Here is a 20,597-nt window from a genome sequence, read left to right as displayed (position 1 = left end):
GGCCTAAAGCTGCCGCAGATCGAACACGCGAGACACGAGTCGTCTTACCACCTTCGTGGGACACGAGGTTCCTCCACGTCGCGTCTTCGGTGTCTTCGACCGACAGAAAAATCGAAAACCTAACGATCCCTGCGATTCGATCACGAAACGAGCTCGAAATTCTCTCCGCGGTTTCCTTTCGCGCGCACGAAGCTCCGAGATCGAAGGATCGCCGAAAGAATTCGATCGATCTTCGCTCGTAAGCGGATCGTATTAGGCTGCCCCGTAGACCCGTGGGTACGGGAGACACGATTAATCGTCCGTGGATAGCGGAACGGACGGGCGCGGAAAATTCGGTCGTGCGGTGGCATCTGGAAGAGGACGAAGACGTGACGCGACTCGACGACGAGGGATCGACGAACTTGCTGCCAGCTGCGGAAGAAATAAACGTTTATACGCTCGAAATGTGATACAACGTCTTCCAGCGAATTCAGTGAAACCAATAAAAGACTGTAACCCTCCCGATCTGGATATACCTGCCCGAGGAAACGATGAACGACCGGATGTCTAGCCTCGCTACCATCGAGAAAACGCACACGACGCGCGGATCCCGTCGAATTTCCAGCGCGTAGATCGCTCGTGCCCAGGTAAAACACGCAGAAGCGAGACACGGATCGTTCGCGTCCTCGATGGAACGAGCTTTCGAAACGGTTCGGTTTCTGCTCTTACCCGATTAATCGCGTGTTTCGTGTCGCTTGCATGCACGGCTTGCTCCGCGGCTTTATATTCTTCCGGCTGTCGAACCCTTCTGTTGAAATTCTGCCAACTGCTCGGACCTACGTTTCGTCCCGACGTATTGGCTTCCGATAGTCAACTTCATTGGCGATTCATCGCCGCGAACGGTTTCGACGGGCCGCCGAGTGCATTGTTCCCCACTTCGGCTGCCGGACTATCGATAATACGCAATAATCGAGGTACACGCGCCCTCGTTTTCGACGGAAACTCGCTATCCCGGGCCCCCGGGATATTCTTTCGAAACTGTAAACAAGAGCTAATATACGCCACCGAGCAACGCTAATTCCCGCGAATAACGCCTCGATGCAATCCCGCGCCAGGTATTCGTCATTGAAGGCGATCTTTGCCAGAGTATCGACTCTCCTTATCGATTCGAGCATTTGGTCCGCCTCGAGTGGCTGCGTCAGCGTTTACTCGTCGGTTGAATTCGGTGATTCGGGACAGTCGTAGTCCTGACAAGATTAAATTCCCGAATAGAACGACGGTACAGGACGATCGCAGATTTAATTTCGCGGCATCGAAAGACGAGACCTGTCCCGTCGCTTCGAAACGTATTGTTCTACTCATTTCGAGCGTAGATCGACCGACCTGGTTAACCGTCGACACACCCTCGCACGCATCGAGATTTCGACCAGTCGTTCGAAACCGTCGTTTCATTTTTCATTGGCCCGTAACGCTGAGTTATACGAGAACCAGCACTCCGGCCAAACACGACCTTTCCGGGAAAATAGCCACAGAAAGTAATTCCCTTCACGAAAGGAACGAGGCGAGCCGAGCTTGCAAGGCGTCACGTTTCACTTATGGTTTCTCGGATGTGGGTCTCCAGGTCCGATAATTTGATGTATTTAATCGAGGAAAGGTTCTCTCGATGGCACTGCCACGAACCTGGAGATCCTTGGCCAAAAGGTTACCATTTATTCAATTATCCTCCCATGCTTCGATCGCGAAACGTGCACCACTTTTTATGGCGCGTTGTTCGCCAAATAGCTCTGCTAGATTTGAAACTTGTCCTCTGAATTTACTTTCAAGGTTTTAGAAATTCTATTGCGCACTTTTCAATATCCCGAGCGATAGATCCAGCAAAGCACGTTTTTCAGCCGGGAAACGCGGCGTTCGTTTTTGTTAAAACAGCCGTGTTTTAATCGCACGCCGGAACAGTGCACCGGAAACCCCGAAAGTACGCATTCCGACAGCCGTACTTTCCGTCGATCGAAAATATCCGTGGAAAAGTTTATCGAACATCGGAGCACGGTGTTCCACGTATATATGCGCCGCTGCTTCGATTCAATTATATCGTATTCGACCGCTCCCGTTCTTTCGAGCCGCGCAAAATCGATACTCGACCAGAGAAGAGGGCCGTTTGAATATTATTGTGCGAACCGGCCGCAGACAGAATCCCAATTTACATCGAGGCTAATTCTACCCGGGTCCGCGGTGACCAGAAATTGACAAGCACTTCGCGGTCGTAACAACGTTTGAATACCGATTCTCGCGACCTTAATTATTAACGAATAAAATATCCAGCCTCCCGCCGCGACAGGGTACACGGTAACGCCTAATTTCTCGTTTACCGCGAGTTTCGGAACGGATTCGCGCAGCGAGCTCGAGTTCCGTTAGAGCAAAATTCCATCCAGAATTGATCGCGTCTAGTTCGCGGGGTTAACGAGACGCGAAACTCGAATCCTGAATTCAGAGTGTGTCCTCTCTATACTCCCAGGCGTCGTTTCCGTCCCGTGAAACAGAAAAGATGCTACGCCGTGGGCCGAATTTCCGAGGGATCCACCCTTGTATCGAATAAATCACTCGAGCGTGTCATCTTGCTGGAATCGTCGGCAAGAAAAGTTGCAAAATACGGGAGAGAATTTTGCGCCCATGATAAATTGCTTTAACATACCGTGGAATATAAGGATTATTTATTTATCTCGATAATTAACTAGCGAAGACACCGGACGAGAAGTCCCAAATTATTCTCGATATCAGAGCCTCTTAGCCCCCGAAGATGCAAACTGAAACGTTCGTGAAACTTAGACGCAACATTCGTCTAACATAAACTCCAGACGAAGGGCCTCAAATATTCTCCTATTTACTCGTAGAGAGAATGCTTACTTTCGTAATTTAGACTGTGAAAAATTGCGTTTCTCTTGAAACTGTGGCGCGCAAAAATTAACGAGACTTAAGGGGCCATTACTACTTTGCAGGCAAGAAAAATACATGTTTCTTTATGATTTCTTTTTGCGGGCTATTAAAGAGCGATTAACTCCGGGTTTTGTGGATATATTTAACTATATTTACGAATTTTTGCAACGCATAATATCTATCGTCTACGCAGTGCCAAAAAATGTAATTTCGAGAAAAACAGCTTTAAAGTTTCACGTCCAGTTGTTATACCTGGTACATTTTAGCAGGCTATAACTTCGTTAGTTTTGCGAATTTCAATTCAATATTTGGTAAATATATTTTCGAGACCACATACTAAAAGAAAACGCAGAAAAAGAAATTCGATTTTTTAAATCCCACGGAGTAGAAAGACTCCTTAATAAAGATGAATCGATGTAGAAAGTTCAAAGATGCTATCGATTTGTCTACGATCTCCAAAGAAAACTTCCAATACGTCGTTTAAAATTTCATTGGCCCGACAAACATCTTTCTATTTGTGTGAGAATCGTCTCGTTTCCAAGACCCTCAAACTTTTTATTACCCAAGTTCTTTGACTTTCGTTTCACTTTCTTGGACAATCTGTCGACGAACGAATCGAAGACACTGATTCCTCCTCCCAGCTTCCTTGTTCTTTATCGTAAAACGATATTTGACAGGGTAACTGACAGCGGAAGGTTATCGAATTCGTTATGAGTTTCTGTAGCGACGCGACAGTTTGACTTTATCTAATTTCTGTCGTGCGCTTACGGCGATGGAACGTTAATTCTTGTTATGTTCCGCGGAATGCGCGAGCGGTTGTGAATATTCATCGACGTAAAAATGATCGTACTTTTCGCAGGGACTGAAAACACGCGGATAACACGACGATTCGCGCGTAGAAATATGAATGGAGTTCTTTAATTAGCGGGCATTTCTGTCGATAAGCGTCCGCGTAAACAACGCGCGTTTCTCTTTGTTAGCGATTTCCCAGTCGCGTCGTTGATTGTCCATAATTTTTGCAATTTGTCGCGAATTTACCTTTTTTGCCCTGAAAATTAGACTGCGCTGAAAATGCGTCGCGTCGCTCTGTAAATTTTAACTTTTCGCGGAACCTTACCCATTCATCTACAATTCAAATGTCATTTCGGGAGGCCCGGCGTGGATTCAAATCCAGCCGTTTTACGTGTAAAACAATAGTACACCGGGAGATAAATAAAACACTGCAACGCGATATCACGGACTCGTGAAATCCGAGTTTCAGGATCAGATTACAATGGAATGTTCGCTAAACACAGGCGAGAAGGAATAATGATGGAACGTAATTAAGACAGGACCCTTTTGGAATCACGAAAGATCCTCGAATTTCGATCCTAAGTCTCCCGGACGTTCTCGGGATAAGGGAACTTTCCACCCCTCTTGCCATGTTCGTGAAAATCTAACATCTTTCGAAGTTTTGAACGCGTACCGTTTCGACGCGACGTTAAATAATTTTCCGTTTAATAACTTCGCGATGGAAGCACGGTGGCAAGATGGGCGGAACGCGACCGTTGACCTCGCTACGAGTACGACAGAGGAGAATATTTCGGTTGTCTAAGACTTCTGCTTCAAAAGTTAATTTCTAGCTTTAAAGATAGAAGAGTCGTGGCTCGTATATTTAATGCTCCACTCTGTATGCGACATTTTCCCTCCGCACTGAGATGTCGAGACAACCTCGGAATACATCACAATTTTCGCGTTTCTAATCTCGTGAGCTATTTGGTTAGATGGAATCGCGAGTACGCGATACGATCGACGAGAAGTTTCCCAGTATTCATCCGCAGTAAAACTGGATTCCGAACAACGCAGGGGAGACCGACGAGGGGATGTTTTGGGGTTAGGGGATGCGCGAATAATCTCATCGAGCCGTTTAAGGGGGGTTCTAAAAAAGCTAAAAAAGAATCGAAGCTCGCGTAAAATGGAACGTGTGATGGGGATCCAAGGAACACCGAAGGCTTTAAAATCTGATCCAGACTCGGTACAGGGTGCAGGAGATCGTAAATAATTGAAGGATTAGAATCCACACTGGTGATTTCCAATACTTCTTTTATTTCGGTGGTCTTAGAAATCCTCGTTGGATTGGTGTTAAACTGATTACGACGGGGGTAGTTATGCATTAAACTATATGTGTGGAATTATAATTCCATTTAATCCTCTTTGCCCGATATTAGTTGATATTGTAATGGAATATCTAGAAATGGCACTGGATAGATTGGATGTCGTGCCTATAGTCCAGTAGATCATAGATCGATTGTATTACTCCACGCACGTTAAATGCATTCTATGAAATCCATAATAGATTACAATTTATAATTAAAGCAGAGATAATAATCGCATCTGATTTGATTTTTAAAAAATCGGTGTTCTATATTACTTTACAAATACAGCCATAAAATTAGCCAGTTCGGGTGTCCATGAATTAAACATCCAATTTAAATATGTAAAACAATGATAAAGTGAACTACGCTTTTCGGCTTTCTTTTTAATCGAAATAAGTGTGAAATTTCTACGAGCAGAAGAATTATCTTCATAAAATAAGACTGTAAAAAATTTGTACGACTTTAATGAATCCTATAATGAAAGGATCGCGTTCGACGGCCTCGTTCGTCGAGGTCCGTGCGATTCGAAACACCCGGAAAAACTGTACTAACGACCGCGTTATTTTCTTTTTCCCTCCGTCGTGGAAAACACGGAGGTTCCACTGTCCGGCGTTCGCGATCAAATGGTTTTGCCGGGACCGAATTGCGGAAGCTCGCGGTGGAACGAGTCGTCCAGTCCGTCATCGTCGCGAAGATTGAACGAGCCAAAGCGGTCGCCGCTAAAAAATGCAGGAAGGAACTCGGAAATTCTGTACGAAGTAATTCACCAGGATCCGACGTGTATCTGGAGCGGAGAATTCATTTGCTTTCTTACATATTTCATAACAAGGGGACGACGTTCTCGCGGCAGAAGGGAAACCTTCAACAAGAATGTCATAGCGTCCCGGCGTCGGGGCGCGCGCCGGAATTTCAGGTCATCCGTGGACGAGAAAGTTCGTACCGAAAAGCCACCGACGGTGACGCTGACGCGAGTTAAATTTCAAATTTAAACGAATCGACTGTTCCCTCCCTGTTGCCGAGGGCGGGACGTAAACGAAGCCCCGAGTCGATTGAAATAAATTTTAATTAATTCGCGGGCGCAGCTGTGCCGCCGCCATCTCGGGAGGCTTAGAGACCGGAAACTAAAACCAATTTCGCGCGCGTGGCTGTTCGAAGCGCCTGTCTCCACGGTAAGTGCACCATAAGCAGATATTCGTATGTAGATGGTTTACGAACCCGCTATGTGTGCCGCTCAAGAAATCATGCAAGTCTAAACATCCACCGGGATCTCTCCGTGGTCTACTTTCCGACCATTCGTAACCATAAAAGAGGAATGAGCCCGCGACGGGAAAGAATGGAGACGACGCGCGACGTCTGCATTTCTACCGGGAGCGTTCCTCTTCTTGGAAATGTGTTCCTCTATTAAAACGGTGCCAACGTCTCGCCGTTCGACCGAGTTTTACGGGAACGAGTGAAATATATATTCGGGGGGAGGCTGCAAGGTGAGGAAAGGCGGAGATACTCGTCGCAAATACGGGAGAAGGGAGGACAGCTTACAACCCCTATTTCGACGGCCATCGTGAGTGGGACTAACGAGGCTACCGGTAACAGTCTTCTATTTCCACGGGTCTAGATTCTCTTTTTAGCCTCCAACTTGCGGCGAAACCGCCGTTCGTTCGCGACGGAAAATTGCCAACGGCGTTGCGCCCTTCCGAGTAACATTTCGCCACGATAAATGCACGCCGCGAAAACACACGCGAACCTCAACATATTTAGAAGCATAATCTGTACCAACTGCGTGGATGTAGAAATTTTCAGAGAAGTACTCTTGATTTTCGTCTCGTTTTGGCCTCTAAAATCTCCCATTCAAATTTCATATGCCGGATAATTGGACTATATCTACATATGAAGTGATATAAACGAGGAATATAATCGCAGATCTCTGGCCAGACATTATATATGCGGTATAGAATTTTTTTCTCGAAAGTGCGTAGGATTTCGGGGGTATGTTTATTCACTAAAAATGATTGTAATCGACCCTTGCAACTAAAAATAATTTTTTTAGAACGATTTGAAACTTTTCAATTTCGTCGAAACATTTAGGCATCTACCACTGTCAATTTTTATGGGGTTTTGTTACTTTACGGGATTAAGGAACAACTTTTCCAATATTTTTAGAATTCCTACATATTCTTCACTAAAATACGCGTCGTTTGAATTTTGAAACATTAAAATCGTCCAATCCGTTCAGAAGTTATGATGTTTTAAACATACGCAGGAAATTTCAGGGGAAACATGTCAACGGTATGGTCAGACATGACATTTTCGGTAATGAATTTTTTTCTCGTAAGTGAGTAGAATTTCGAGGGTATGTCTATTCACCAAAAATGATTGTAATTGGCCCCTGCAATTAAAAATAATTTTTTCAAAATGATTTGAAATTTTTTAATTTCGCCAAAAAATTTGTCCACCTTCTATTATAATTATTCGAATAACCGGGTGCCGGATAATCCGAGCACTATTGTGCCAGTTTCCTTGATTTCCCGATAAGCTATTCCCCGCGCACTCTCGGTTGAGCAAGATGGAAGAAGAGACGCGTTATCTTCAATTTGTATTCCGGAGAACTTTCAGGTCTCGAGGTAAACGTGCCTCGGCGATAAGGGCTATCTGTCGAACGCAGGAAGGCGCGCGATCAAAGTCGCGGAAACTTAGAGCACGGACAGTCGGGGGCCATTGAAGGGAGGGCCGAAGAGAAGACCGGAAGTCGCGAGACGCGGACCGATGACCAAGCACGATACAACAGAATCGGCCAGGAACTCTTCCTCGAGAAGAAGAGGGACGAATATGAAAGGGACGGCAGATAAATGAGAGCCAACGTTGCTGTTCGCGCCGCGTTGATTCCGTCCTCCCAGTTCTGTACCGTTTCGCTTCCGTGTCCGGTTCGATTTCCTTTTTCCAGGGGCTGCTAGACACGCGGAAATGAAATTTGTGACTCGCGCGGGTCCTCGTCGCGATGGAAGCGCGATATCGTGTCGTCGTGGCAATCGATCGGGGAAACGCGTCGATGAAAAGGTTGTCAGAGTCGAGGTGATCGTGAAAAGTTGCTCCGGAGTATATAGAATTAAAGTAATTCGAAGGAGAAACGCGTCGGAGGACGAAGAGGAAGCGCCGGAAATGGCGCCATCCGTCTTCCGTATGATATACTTTACGCGGTGATTTACCACCGTTCCGTTTCACGTCCGGCTCTTACGCTGATATCGATTAATTAACGCAGTCTTGACCCGGGATAAAAAATCCCTGTCTTCGAGAACAATCTCGCGCGGCAGTTTATCTCTTTCTTTATTGCGCTGCACACCTTTATTACACCGTCTTTATCCTTGGATGGCGTAATGGCGAGGAAAAGTTTAACTGTTATTAAGCCTAACTTTACCTGTTACGTTTATATTCCTTCCCGACACATTTCTCGCCTTTCTGCGGTTACTTCTATTCTTTTTATCTTTGTCCCCGTTTTACTATTGTTTTCATCATTTATAGGTTGATACAGGATTCTTGGAGCTTATATTTTTAAGTAATGCTAAAATGTTGTCAGAATATTGACAAGCGAAACAGGCACGGCAAAGCTTTATCTTATCATATATTAGCACCTTGTATAGTATGGTTTACCCACGTATGCGTACTTTGTTGATTTAATTCCCCCATGGGGCACTGCCCTAGAGCAACAATGTATGATCTATATACATAATCCACGTGTAACGAATTTAATGTAGAATAAATGTAATAGACTGAAATGCATTATAACATGGCTAGAGGAGTTTTGCTAATAATCTGATTCTGTGAATTTGTTTCGCGACAATTATCCAAATTAATGTTACTTTAGTTTGTAATTTCACCACTATAAATCCAACAAAAGAAAATATAATAAAGTATGAAGTATAATAGATCGTTACAAACGAAACGATCTGTTTTTCGATCTCGGGGAACGATATACGTTTCATTAATTGCACCGATAAATGGTACTCGTTATACGCAAATTTAAAGCGTGAAACCTGCTCTCTGCCCACCACTGTTTGCTCGTTTGCAAAATTATACGCACCTGAATTATGCATTAATTAATATGACCAATGAATAAAAGCGAAATTCATGTATATTCCAATAGGAGTATAATCCTTCGTATAACATAACCGAGGTAATTTCGAAATCTCGAACATGGTGTTTGCTGGAGGAAAAGAAATTTGTTTTTAGATATTGCTTCGACAGCCATCCTATTTGATAGCTCGTCAAACTTTCTGGAGAACTATTAAATCGCCCCGACAAAAAAATACGACATTACGTTGTAAAATTTTCCATAAAAAAAACCTACAAATATTGACCGTATCGCGGGAACGTGATATTGAAAAAACAGAGACGAAAATAAAAAATTAATGGATCAGGCGGAGGTAAAAGTGCGAGCTAACAATGGGGCGATTTGTCGCTGGGCGTATTAATATTTTCGTCAGAATTATTTTCGCCGCTTGAACACGGCGCGGAATAAAATGTCGGCGCGCGGACAAAAAACGCGTGGATATTAATTTCACGCTCTCCAAAATCGAGCACGTATCCTCGACTTTCCAATTTGTCGGCGATGAATCGGTATTCGCGGCCGAGAGATCGCAAGTGCAAGGCGATAGGAGCCAATGGATTTATTCGAACGAATATCTACGATTCATTGTTCCGAATCGGCGCACTTTCGTATTATCCGACCTCCAGATTTCTTCGAGCCTATTCGAAAAATCGAGAACTCGATTTCCACGACGTCGATTCGCTCGCGAATTCGCTGGATACTTTCGGGGGACGATTACGTTGGATTCGCATTTTATCCCGCGCGCCCGACGATCGCCCTTTGTTCAAAAATATTCCCACCCCCTGGAGGGATGTTTAATATTCACGAGTGATAAATACGTATCACCGATTAATTGAATCGGAAATACCAATCCGATGACGTTCGACGCGTTAACCGAACCCGCGTCCGGTTCACGACCGGAATATATTCTAACCCCTTTTTTCCAGGTATTATACTCTCGTTAACCCAGTTCCCATATCCGTTCGAACCTATCCGACAAATCAGAACCGTATTAACGAGGAAAAGCCGTACCCTCTTATCGTCGAGTAGCTACTTCGCGAATTTTGGGGGTCGTTATTGATCGTCGTTTCGCTCTCGTTCCGTCTCTATTTCACCCTGTCATATAAAAACTCTCTCACGGCGTGATCGACGTCCATCGATGCTGAAATTAACTCGCGAACGGTACGGGTGAATTTAAGAGCGTCGACGGAGAAAACAATTTTGCCCTGCGTGTAATTGCAAAGTGGAGGAGTTTGTTCGACCGTTCTCCTTTCCACTCTAAATTTTCACTCGCAGCACCTAGCACGGATGTTGCCGAGTGACTTTGCGAAACGAAGAGGCGCGAGTAATATTACAAAAACATCAGAAGCACCGGAGGGGGAATACTTCGCGAGGGGCCAGGAACATCTGCTCGTAGTTCCATCAAAACCTCGTCTTGATATCGAGTGTACGTCGCTTGTTTATTCTCTAACGTGCATACAGTTTGATCGTCTCGATCGCGTGTACCTATGAACGCGAATTTCGCTCGAGGTTAATTCCTCTTAGTTCCGTGGAAAGACGTTGAATCTCGAGAACGGTTGTTAAGGCGACGGGCTCCCGTAGACTGTTAATTGCAATTGTACGAGCGAGTCTGCGACAAACGACGCGGAAAAAGGAGGGCAAACAATGAAAAGGGAATGGTCGTGGCGACGGAGCTGCCGTAGGTCAAGAGCCAAAGAAACTAAGATCGTAGAGTAAAAATTAAATGAACTTCCTGATTCAAGAATTCTGGTTCTAATTGGCCTACGGCGTTATCGCGCATCGGCGTACTTCGCAATCAACGATGATATTTACGCCATCTGCTGAAACTCACCCCGAACGGTAATAATTTTTATAAATTCTCTGGCAAGCAGTTTTTTTAATATCACGACCACGAAGCTACGCGCCCTTTGGAAACTTTCACCGTTGGGAGCAACGAATTCCATCGCATTTACATTACGGTTACGAACTTTCGCGACTCTGGGCCGTTGCATAAACGGATTATAACGCGAGAGGTCACGGAAAAATGAAATTGCCCGACAAGCGTTCCGTAACTACGGCAGATATTGATCGCCGAAAGTTCCACGGAAGCGTTTGTCTTTGATTAATGCGATTTGTTAGGCTACTTGCTCAATATTGTCACTATTGAAGCGACAAACTTACTCGAATCCACGCAGCCCCGGCCATCGTCCATAACTGGAAGAAACACGGAAAAGTTTAGCGAGTGCTTTGTCGAGTTTGCCAACTTCAACCGCAAACGAGAAATTAAACTCACCTTTGGAACTAAAAATACGTTTGGGGGTATCGATAACACGCGCAACGTTTCATGCGAGAAAACAGCAATCGACGAAAGCGTTTAAAATTCGCTATGGAGCGACACCGCCGAAAGGTAATTAATTTAATCGACGTCACGGGAAACCGGGCCCACTAATCGGTAATCGGTTACGCGGAATGCATAATTTTGAATAATTCGCTGTGTAAACAGCGCGTAATCGATGCAAAATTTCAACGGGAAATTGTACGGAAAGTCCAAGGCTGATGTCACACGCGTGGTTATTGTAGATTATTCAAATAGAATATTCGAATTAATTCGCGAGACGTACTTTTACGCTGAAAAATTTTAATGGGAGATTCTAAAGGCCAAAATAAGACAAAAATCAAGAATACTAATTTGTTGATGGAGATTTCGTTAAAAAGTTATTAACGTTTAAAGTTCTGCTCGTACTGAATTTTTTTCTAGAAAGTGGGTAGGATTTCGGGGGTAGGTCTATTCACCAAAAATTATTGTAATTGACCCCCGCAACCGAAAATAATTTTTTTAGAACGATTTGAAATTTTTTAATTTTGTCGAAAAATTTCACACCTTCTCGAATTTTTTTCTAAGAAATGAGTAGAATTTCGAGGGTACGTCTCTTCACCAAAAATGATTGTAATTGACCCCCACAACCGAAAATAATTTTTTTAGAACGATTTGAAACTTTTCATTTTCGTCGAAAAATTTAGGCACCTACCCCCTGTCGATTTTTCTTAAAAATTCGTTTTTTATTTTTAATAATTTTGTTTGACGTCCTACAGAAAAGTTGTCTAATACATTTTTGTAGGTATCCATGAGCTCTACTTTAGAAAAAAGTTTCATTGAAATATATTCACAATTGTAGGAGTTATAGCTGTTTGAAAATTGGACCATTTTTCTGGGGTTTTTCTCATTTTGCGGGGTCAAGGACCAACTTTTCGAATATTTTTATAATTTCTACATATTCTACACCAAAATACGCGTAGTTTGTTTTTTTAAACATTAAAATCGTCCAATCCGTTCAGAAGTTATGACGTTTTAAAGATTCGCATGAAATTTCCGAGGAGTATTTCTGGCCTCACATTAGATTTTCAGTAAGGAATTTTTTTTTCGAAAGTGGATAGGATTTCGGGGTTATGTCTAATGACCAAAAATGGTTGTAATCGACCCTCGCAGCTAACAATAATTTTTTTAGAACGATTTGAAATCTTTTTTTTTCGTCGAAAAATTTAGGCACCTACCCCCTGTCGATTTTTCATAAAAATTCATTTTTTCTATTTAGTCATTTTGTTTGACGCCCTACAGAAAAGTTGTCTAATACTTTTTTGCAGGTACTCATGAGCTCAACTTCAGGAAAAAGTTTCATTGAAATATATTCACAATTGTAGGAGTTATGGCTGTTTGAAAATTGAACCATTTTTATGGGGTTTTTCTCATTTTAGGGGGTCAAGGACCATCTTTTCGAATATTTTTGCGATTTGTACATATTCTCCAGCAAAATACGCGTAGTTTGCTTTTTTACACATTAAAATCGTGCAATCCGTTCAGGAGTTATGACGTTTTAAAGATTCGTACGAAATTTCGGGGTAACATTTCTGGCCAGAATTGATACTTTCGGTAAGGAATTTTTTTCTCGAAAGTGCGTAGGAATTCGGGGTTATGTCTAATGACCAAAAATGATTGTAATCGACTCTTGCAACCGAAAATAATTTTTCCAGAACGATTTGAAATTTTTGAATTTAATTGTTAATAATTTTTTAACGAAGCTTTCATCAACAAATTGGTATTCTTGATTTTCGTCTTATTTTGACCTCCAGAATCCCCCATTAAAATTTTTCCCAGGGGTGGCCGAACACCCTGTATAATATTGGTAATTATCGGTATTATACTTGGCCAGCCGTTCAGTTTTCGCGAATTGCAAACATTGCCCGGGATTTAATATTCTATAATTTGTACAGTATGGGAATCAATAATGCGAAAACGATATTTCATTTCAGTGAATATTTCGTTTTATCCATGTTCGACGCGAAAACGTAAATCTTTTCGATCGGTTGGTAATGTGTTAACTTTCGCAGGACATAAACTTACGGGTCGAACAAGAAAGAACAGTTTACATATTCGGAACCGGCGAAGTGACTATGAAATATTACCCAAGTTGCTCGCACATTTCGCACGAATTATGCGCCGAAGATCCGTTGAAAGTTAAATCAGCGATTCGGATCGCGTCAAAGGTATTTTCAAATTCAAACTTCGATACGATCTTTCATCGTGAGCGCTTCGCAAACTTTGCAGCTTCTTCACTGCTCTTCTTACATTACTCGACGTATGCATTACAATTTGAATACATCAACGTTTCGACGTAGTTTTTTCCGATACACGTAAAATATTTAAGGAAATTTCACCGTTTTATTAGCTTCGGACTGCCATCAAAACGAATAGCAGTGTTCCGGAACAGCAATTTTCATTTTGAACGGAGCGAATCTCTCTTGGGGGAAAAAGCAACTTTTATGAGAAAATACGATGCTCGTACTGACCGTGGCACACGAGATTTGATTAATTCGAAATAAAGATCGACGTTCGAGTTACTGGGACTCCGAATATTCAGAAATGTAGTTTAACATCAATGTTTAAATTCTAGGAAGCCTGTTATTCATCGAAACCAAGAGTGGTAATAAATCTCCGGCGAAATAGATCGTTTTTGTTCGCCAAGACGGAAACTATCATTTTGCTAACCGGCTATGCAAATAAACGAAATCGAAGCCAAATCCTGCACAGTGTGCGGAAGCGAGTTCGAACGTGATATATTTACCGTGAAAGAACATTCACCTGCTGGGAACAACGGGAAAATATTGCGTTTCGTTGGAATATCGGTGATCGAACGAAGGTTGAAGCGCTACTCGCTATTCACCAATTATTTTGCAGTGCGTTTAATCGAGCAGAGAGAGCGCCTGTTGATTTTTCGATCGGTCGAATCGTTCTTCTGGGAAAAGTACTCAATTTTATCGCGGCCCGTTTCAAAACACCGGTCTCGCGCGCCTCGATTCCCTCCCGGCGCGTTGGACAAACTGTTCTACGTCGCATTCGATAAATTTATCGGTGCAATTTCGAGTCGAATCGTCTCTTCGCGAGCATTCGATCGTGCATTGTTCTAGACTCGGACGGAATATCATTCGCATAGCCGATTATTGTTCAGGGAATCGTCGGTATGGCTCGTTCAAGTTTCACGATGCTTATGAAAGTCAATGCCGATTCGCAAACACGCAGAACTCTCGATACAATGTGTATTCCGCTGGGCACGGTCAAGCGTCGCGAGGAATCAGTTTCTCGAAACTGAGAAACGTGCCATTAAAATGGAAGGGAATCTCTCGGACTGGCCTTTCGCGAGTATTCAAATGAACGAAACTCCGCGTGAAGTCTCGAATCAAAATAACAAATATAGCCTCGTTCCAATGAATAATGGATCGACAAGTAACATCATTGAGGAGTAATAACTGCGGTGGTTCCCTTCCCGCGTAATTAGAACAAATTTACATGAAACCGGCGCCTCTAATCTGAGAAAGTAACAACGGTAAACAGACGGGAATCTGGAGCAGGGAATTTAGCAACGCGGCGTGAAGGTTGATTCCGACATTGAAAAAACCAGGTGGACGAAAGCTTGGCGATTAATTTAAACTCATTTTCTCGGACGTACTTTCATCTGTTTTCGTAAATCCAGAGGTACTCCCGTTACAGCGACGAGCATAAAAACGGGTCCATTAAGCTTATTCGAACCCATTACTCGGCTGGATCCTATTATCGTCTTTTAAAGCACCCTCCTCTCTTTTCTCCAAACTTTGAACTCGTCTCGATTTTAAAAAGTAACGCGATCGCTTTGTAATCGGTCCGTCCGACGAGTTCTCCGGTTGGAATTATCGGATTTATCGCAACGATACGCTACGATTTAGCAAAGGTATCGTGAATTCGAGAACGGAAACGAGCGTGTAAATATTTTGTCGTCGAAATTGGGAGCAACGTTCCAATTCTTTCTTCTCTGAAATTTGCATGGAAACGATGGCCCGCGAAAAAAAAACTAGCGTAGAGGGAAGACCAAAGCTCGTATCTCGAGGGAGATCTCGCCCAGTTTAGACGACTCTTAATATTTCGCATCGCGAGAAAGAAGACGCCTTCGAGAGCATCGGGATTAAAAGATACCTTGAGCCAAGTGAAAAGTGCAAAGACTTTGTCCGCGATATTAGAGTTAATTTCGCTCTCTCGAGGGTCCAGAATTTAATATTTCCGGCACGCGCATTCTTCCCTAACGATATTGCTCTGGACGACTATATTTCCAGCCTGGAGAAAACTGGAAAGAATATTACGACCACAACTCTCAGACGGGAATGCTGTTCCTAGATTTCAATGCAAATCTGAAAATCGTTGACATCGATTCAGGTCACTGCTATCTTACAAAGTCTTCTATTTTCCAAAACCAACCAAAGCAACACGTTTTTAAAATACGAGTCGACCCGAATACCACGATTTTAACGCAAACATTGTCCCATTTTAACCCCATTCGCTGCTACGTTGCAATGTTATATCATTAGGAAATTTAATTATAAATACTTCGCTGAGTGTTTACTTCCACGTTACGACGCCCAAACTAATTTTGAAACTGAAGCAACGCGCACACCGGTAGCGTCTCTAAAAGAGTCAATGGGAACAGCGACTAAAAGGTACCGGTAAATGACAGAAATAAACAATTATACGCGCGAATGCACTCACAATCAATGGGAATGTTAGCTCTATAGAGGCGCGTTTCGTTTAATTTTGCGTCCGGTTGGCCACCCGCGACTCGTTGACAGAAGCTACGCGAACGCAACATTTACGTCGACGAACCGACTATTTGATTTTCGAACGCGAGTCACGTTCAAAACAAGAGGGATTAAACGGTAATAGGAATCGCGACGATTGGCTGCCTCTGTTTACGATAGAAAAATAAATATTGCGATTTATATCGGAAACAGAGCCCTGGAAAAATTGAATACGAATGCACGTTTGGCTGATTCCACGGCGCTCAAGAAAAGATAGAAACGTCTACTTCTAAAAATGCGAGATTTTACTTTCGAGGAATCGAATTTATTTCTATGGAAATGGACGATACCGATTTACACTTTACGTTAACGATGACAATGATAGCGTACTACGCGTTCGTTGTAACGTGCCCGCGTCAATTACATATGTACGAGTGTAATTCAATTACCGTGTTCTCGAATCGCTGATCGATGGATCGATAACGCGAGATAATTATTCGCGTGCTGGCCGGATTATTCAATGGACGAACAGCGCCGCGATAATCAGGCATTAATACCGATCGCGTTGAAGGCACGCAAGCGACGAGATATTCAAAATTAATAAAGTTTTATGGCCGGGCGACGATATTCGCATTCGAAACGCATTTCTACCGCACTTCCGTCCTATTTCTTGCAAAAATAAATGAACGAGCAAAATTCTCGGTATTGCAGCGAACGTTAGGTAAGATTTTTCGAACGATCGTGCAATCGAGCAGAATGCATTCGCGAATAATGATAAAAGACTATCGATGGGTGGCTTGACGGAAATCGTTCCGGCTCGTCACGCGTGTGTAAATGGAGCTTTATTCCGTTAAACGGATTGGCGGCGAACAATTGATCGGGGCTCGTTAGACGGGAACGCAAACTGAAAATTACGGAAGCGCGGAAGACCGAACGAACGGCTATTAAAACCATTAACACCGTAATGGTTACGGGGACGTTTCCACGGGGCCATCTAATGGATGCAAGATTTATGGACAGTCTCCGAAAATTACGCCGGTGCACGTGAGACACGTTCTGTGCACACTACCTTCTGCACCGACGTTGTATGCTCGCCGTCTGTTTAATATACTGTTGCTGAGTAGATTGCAACCCGCCTAGGGAACGCGTATCGAGCACGAACAGAGCGAAATACTGTCCAGTGTCTGAACTGCTCGCGTAAGCCATTTTTACCGCAGTCGTACGACGACGAAATAATCGTTGGAAACTTTCCGTTAAAATATCTGGCTTATCGCCGTGAATTTCAATATTTATCGCCGCGGGCAGACGCGTTGTTTCGATAAGCTGCTATTCAACGGAGATTTATTCTCGGCGAAGTGCTTGCGACGATTCTTTCGGGCAGCCTCCTCGCGTAATCTTCGATCGTCCTCGAAGAGGGTTCAGACGGTATCCTTTGAATCAACACTACGTTCACCGAAACCACAGCGTAGTAGTTGTGCATTATTAATACTAACGGTGACTTTTCTTCGAGCGCGTCTGATCATATCCTGGTATTTCTACTTGCACTGGTCTTTGTACGTGTATCTTGCGATGCAATATCGTGTACTTCGTCTATTTCTGACTACTCAAGAAACAGTAAGCGGATAATATCACAGCTGACATAAACGCAAGTAGAAATAACGAGTTATGGTCAGACGCGTTTGAGCTCAAAGCTATCCAAGTCTAAGATTTTGAAGGATCCTCTGTGTATCCAGATACACGATTCACAAAATCAATAGAGCAACGCAATCACAACCAGGGAGACTAATGTTGATATTATTCTCCCTAGAGTACGAAGTAACAATGATCTTAAGCAGATTCGCGACGCTATAGTCAAGATCCGGCAGGAGATTTAACAAAGACCACCTGAAGTCGCAAACCGAGACCACGGATCGCTGCTTGGCTCGAGATTTGGTAGTTTGCGAGATCAGACCACGCGATGAGTCGAAATTATAAATGGACCGTGACTCTTGTTGGCTAAGACGGAGCTTAGAATTCGGTCCACGAGTGAATCCAGGTCGGAGTTGCGAAATTGTACGCTCGAGGCCTGTGTACGCGAGTTCCAGAATTACGTCTTAAGGGTCGGCGCGTGTGATTCATGAACACGGATTAGCGTAATGGAATTCCGTATAGACATCGCTGTTCCGTGCAAGACGGCTGCCTGTATACGGAGGGTCGGGAACAAAAGCGTTCTTCCGCTAAAATAGTGGCGAATAAATCTTGGCGTGACGCGTCACGTCGACCGCGAGTGCTCATTTTACGCCCACAAGACGCATCGATTTCACGTCCGTTAAGGATGCCGAACAACTGTTCCTTCGAAGACCCTGCACAAATATTGAACGTCTCGAATAGCGATCGCATCTATTAGAGACGTCAACCCCGCGTAAAACCGGAGGCGGTTAAATCGAACGACAACAGAGGGTGGGATACGAGCCGACAATCCTAAACATCGAGTATCGAGTTTCATTCCCATTCAATACTCCGTCTCGTGTCCCTTTGTTTCTCGAGAAACTTTCATTCCTGATGTCCATTCGTAAATTATATGCTCGAGAGTTCTTTCGCCCTCAAATTGGCGGTTTTAGGTGCTCGTAAGATGTGGTCTCGAGTATGGAAGAACCCTTACTCTCGATATCCATTAGAGAATCTTAGTCTGGACAGAGACTCCTGAAAGCATAATTCTCTAGTGGACACCAGATATGATGTGGACGAAATACAAGGAAGTGGGAGTATTTATTAGCTCCATTTTTACGAAGGACATTTTTCGTCGCGTGCACCGTTGTGACGGATAACCAAAACTTTCTGCTACGACGAAGAGAATTCCTACGGAAAAGTCGATACCAACGGATGCAGCAATAATTTTCATGTTCCGTTTCTACCGAATTTAACCTGAAATCCCACGCATATTTAACTTTCTGGTTCCAGCGTGCACTACAAATTTTTTAGCTTTACGACTTTATTGTCTGCATTTGAACTCGGTACTCTGGAGAGTTTTCTCGGAAAATGGGGAAACAAGTACTCAATTGTTTTACGCGTACCAACTACAATAACTCATAGTACTCCGAAATTATCAGTATACAGGGTATTTTAACTTTTGGGAGGAAGTTAAATCTTTGTAATTAATTAAATAGAGTTCTTCCTATCTCGTGAAACAGTCTGCGGTTATTGGTTCACGTATTACTCTCGCCAAACGTCGCGTATATAGGATAAAAACAATTATTCAAAGCCCTGAGCCAGGGGTTGACAAGTTATGAAATTAGATTGCCCGTAAAGAACCAATACACGGTCGAGGTTTGCTGAGCGTTAGCCCGCAGATTTGATCGACTGTCTTCCACGCAAAAAAAGAAACAGCAAAAAAGGCGATCGATCAAACCCGCGATTAAATCTCCGATAATCCTTTGCGTGTATGGGCTGCTTTATCCGGTCCGCATACCCCAAATAAAGAGTCGTATCTCCAGGCCTGTGGTGGCCTCTAAAAATAATTCAACCGTTTATTCCGGATGCAATAGTAAATTCTATAGATTCGTCGAATATAAAGGCACATATTGAAACGCTCACACATTGAAGAATAATGGAATATCTGGAACAGATGCAGACTAGATGGTAACAAATAAAAATATTATACTGACACGTATGAGGTTTTAACTTATTTTAAACTTCACACCGTGTAAAATTTACGGACAGATAAATTGGAACCAATTTAGCACTGTTCGAGAAAAAGTAAACCGTACGCGATTACCGGTCCAGCAAGAAACTGTTTCGACGTTTCAACGTCGATTTACCGCGAATCCAGTCAATACGTATACACCGTATCGTTTCGAAGAGATATCGGGACAGGGGACCAGGGAGTTAATATCCAAAGCCATTACCGTGTCTCCTTTCCTCGGTATTTGGAACGAAGAACGTACAGTCGAAGAACAGCGGGTGCGCCAAGAGGAGAGGCGATCCTGTTTAGCGAAAGATCGATCCGGTTCTCGGTGTTGTCAGCGACGTCGTCTTTCGAGGACTCGATTTCCGGCTTTCCCCCCGGGGACAAAAATCCCCGCCGAGACGGATACAAACAGCCAAAGGAATTCCTTGTTCTTTCCTTCGTCGTCGCGCGGCTGAGATTCAAGGACGGAATTTCTCGACTTTGCCTCACGGCTGTGCCTCGACTCGCGAGGAATTCCAAAACTCTTTGATCCTTTGGATAAAGACAAACAACCGCGATAAATGCGTACAGGTAACGAACATCGTGTCTCCCGATCCCGACAGGGAACAGGTAATCCTCCTCCGAGCCCTACAGATTGCACGACGGGAAGTAGAATATTTTTTGAAAAATTATATTTAGGATCCTCAACGTCGAAAAGAATGGAGACACT

General features: G+C 43.6%; 1 protein-coding gene across 2 annotated transcripts in view; it reads left to right on the top strand.

The window, feature by feature from the left end:
- The first annotated feature begins 14 nt into the window (after positions 1–14).
- The window catches only part of LOC143344421 (uncharacterized), a 38,341-nt gene continuing 17,758 nt past the window's right edge, over positions 15–20,597 (top strand). For both annotated transcript variants that reach the window (XM_076770464.1, XM_076770463.1), the window contains exon 1: positions 15–626. The gene's annotated coding sequence lies outside the window, so the exon portion shown is untranslated. The remainder of the gene's footprint in view (positions 627–20,597) is intronic.

The sequence above is a fragment of the Colletes latitarsis genome, chromosome 8 (assembly GCF_051014445.1).
Source record: "Colletes latitarsis isolate SP2378_abdomen chromosome 8, iyColLati1, whole genome shotgun sequence".
NCBI lineage: Eukaryota > Metazoa > Arthropoda > Insecta > Hymenoptera > Colletidae > Colletes > Colletes latitarsis.
The sequence above is the reverse complement of the archived record's forward strand: the minus strand, read 5'-3'. Positions and strand labels throughout refer to the sequence as shown.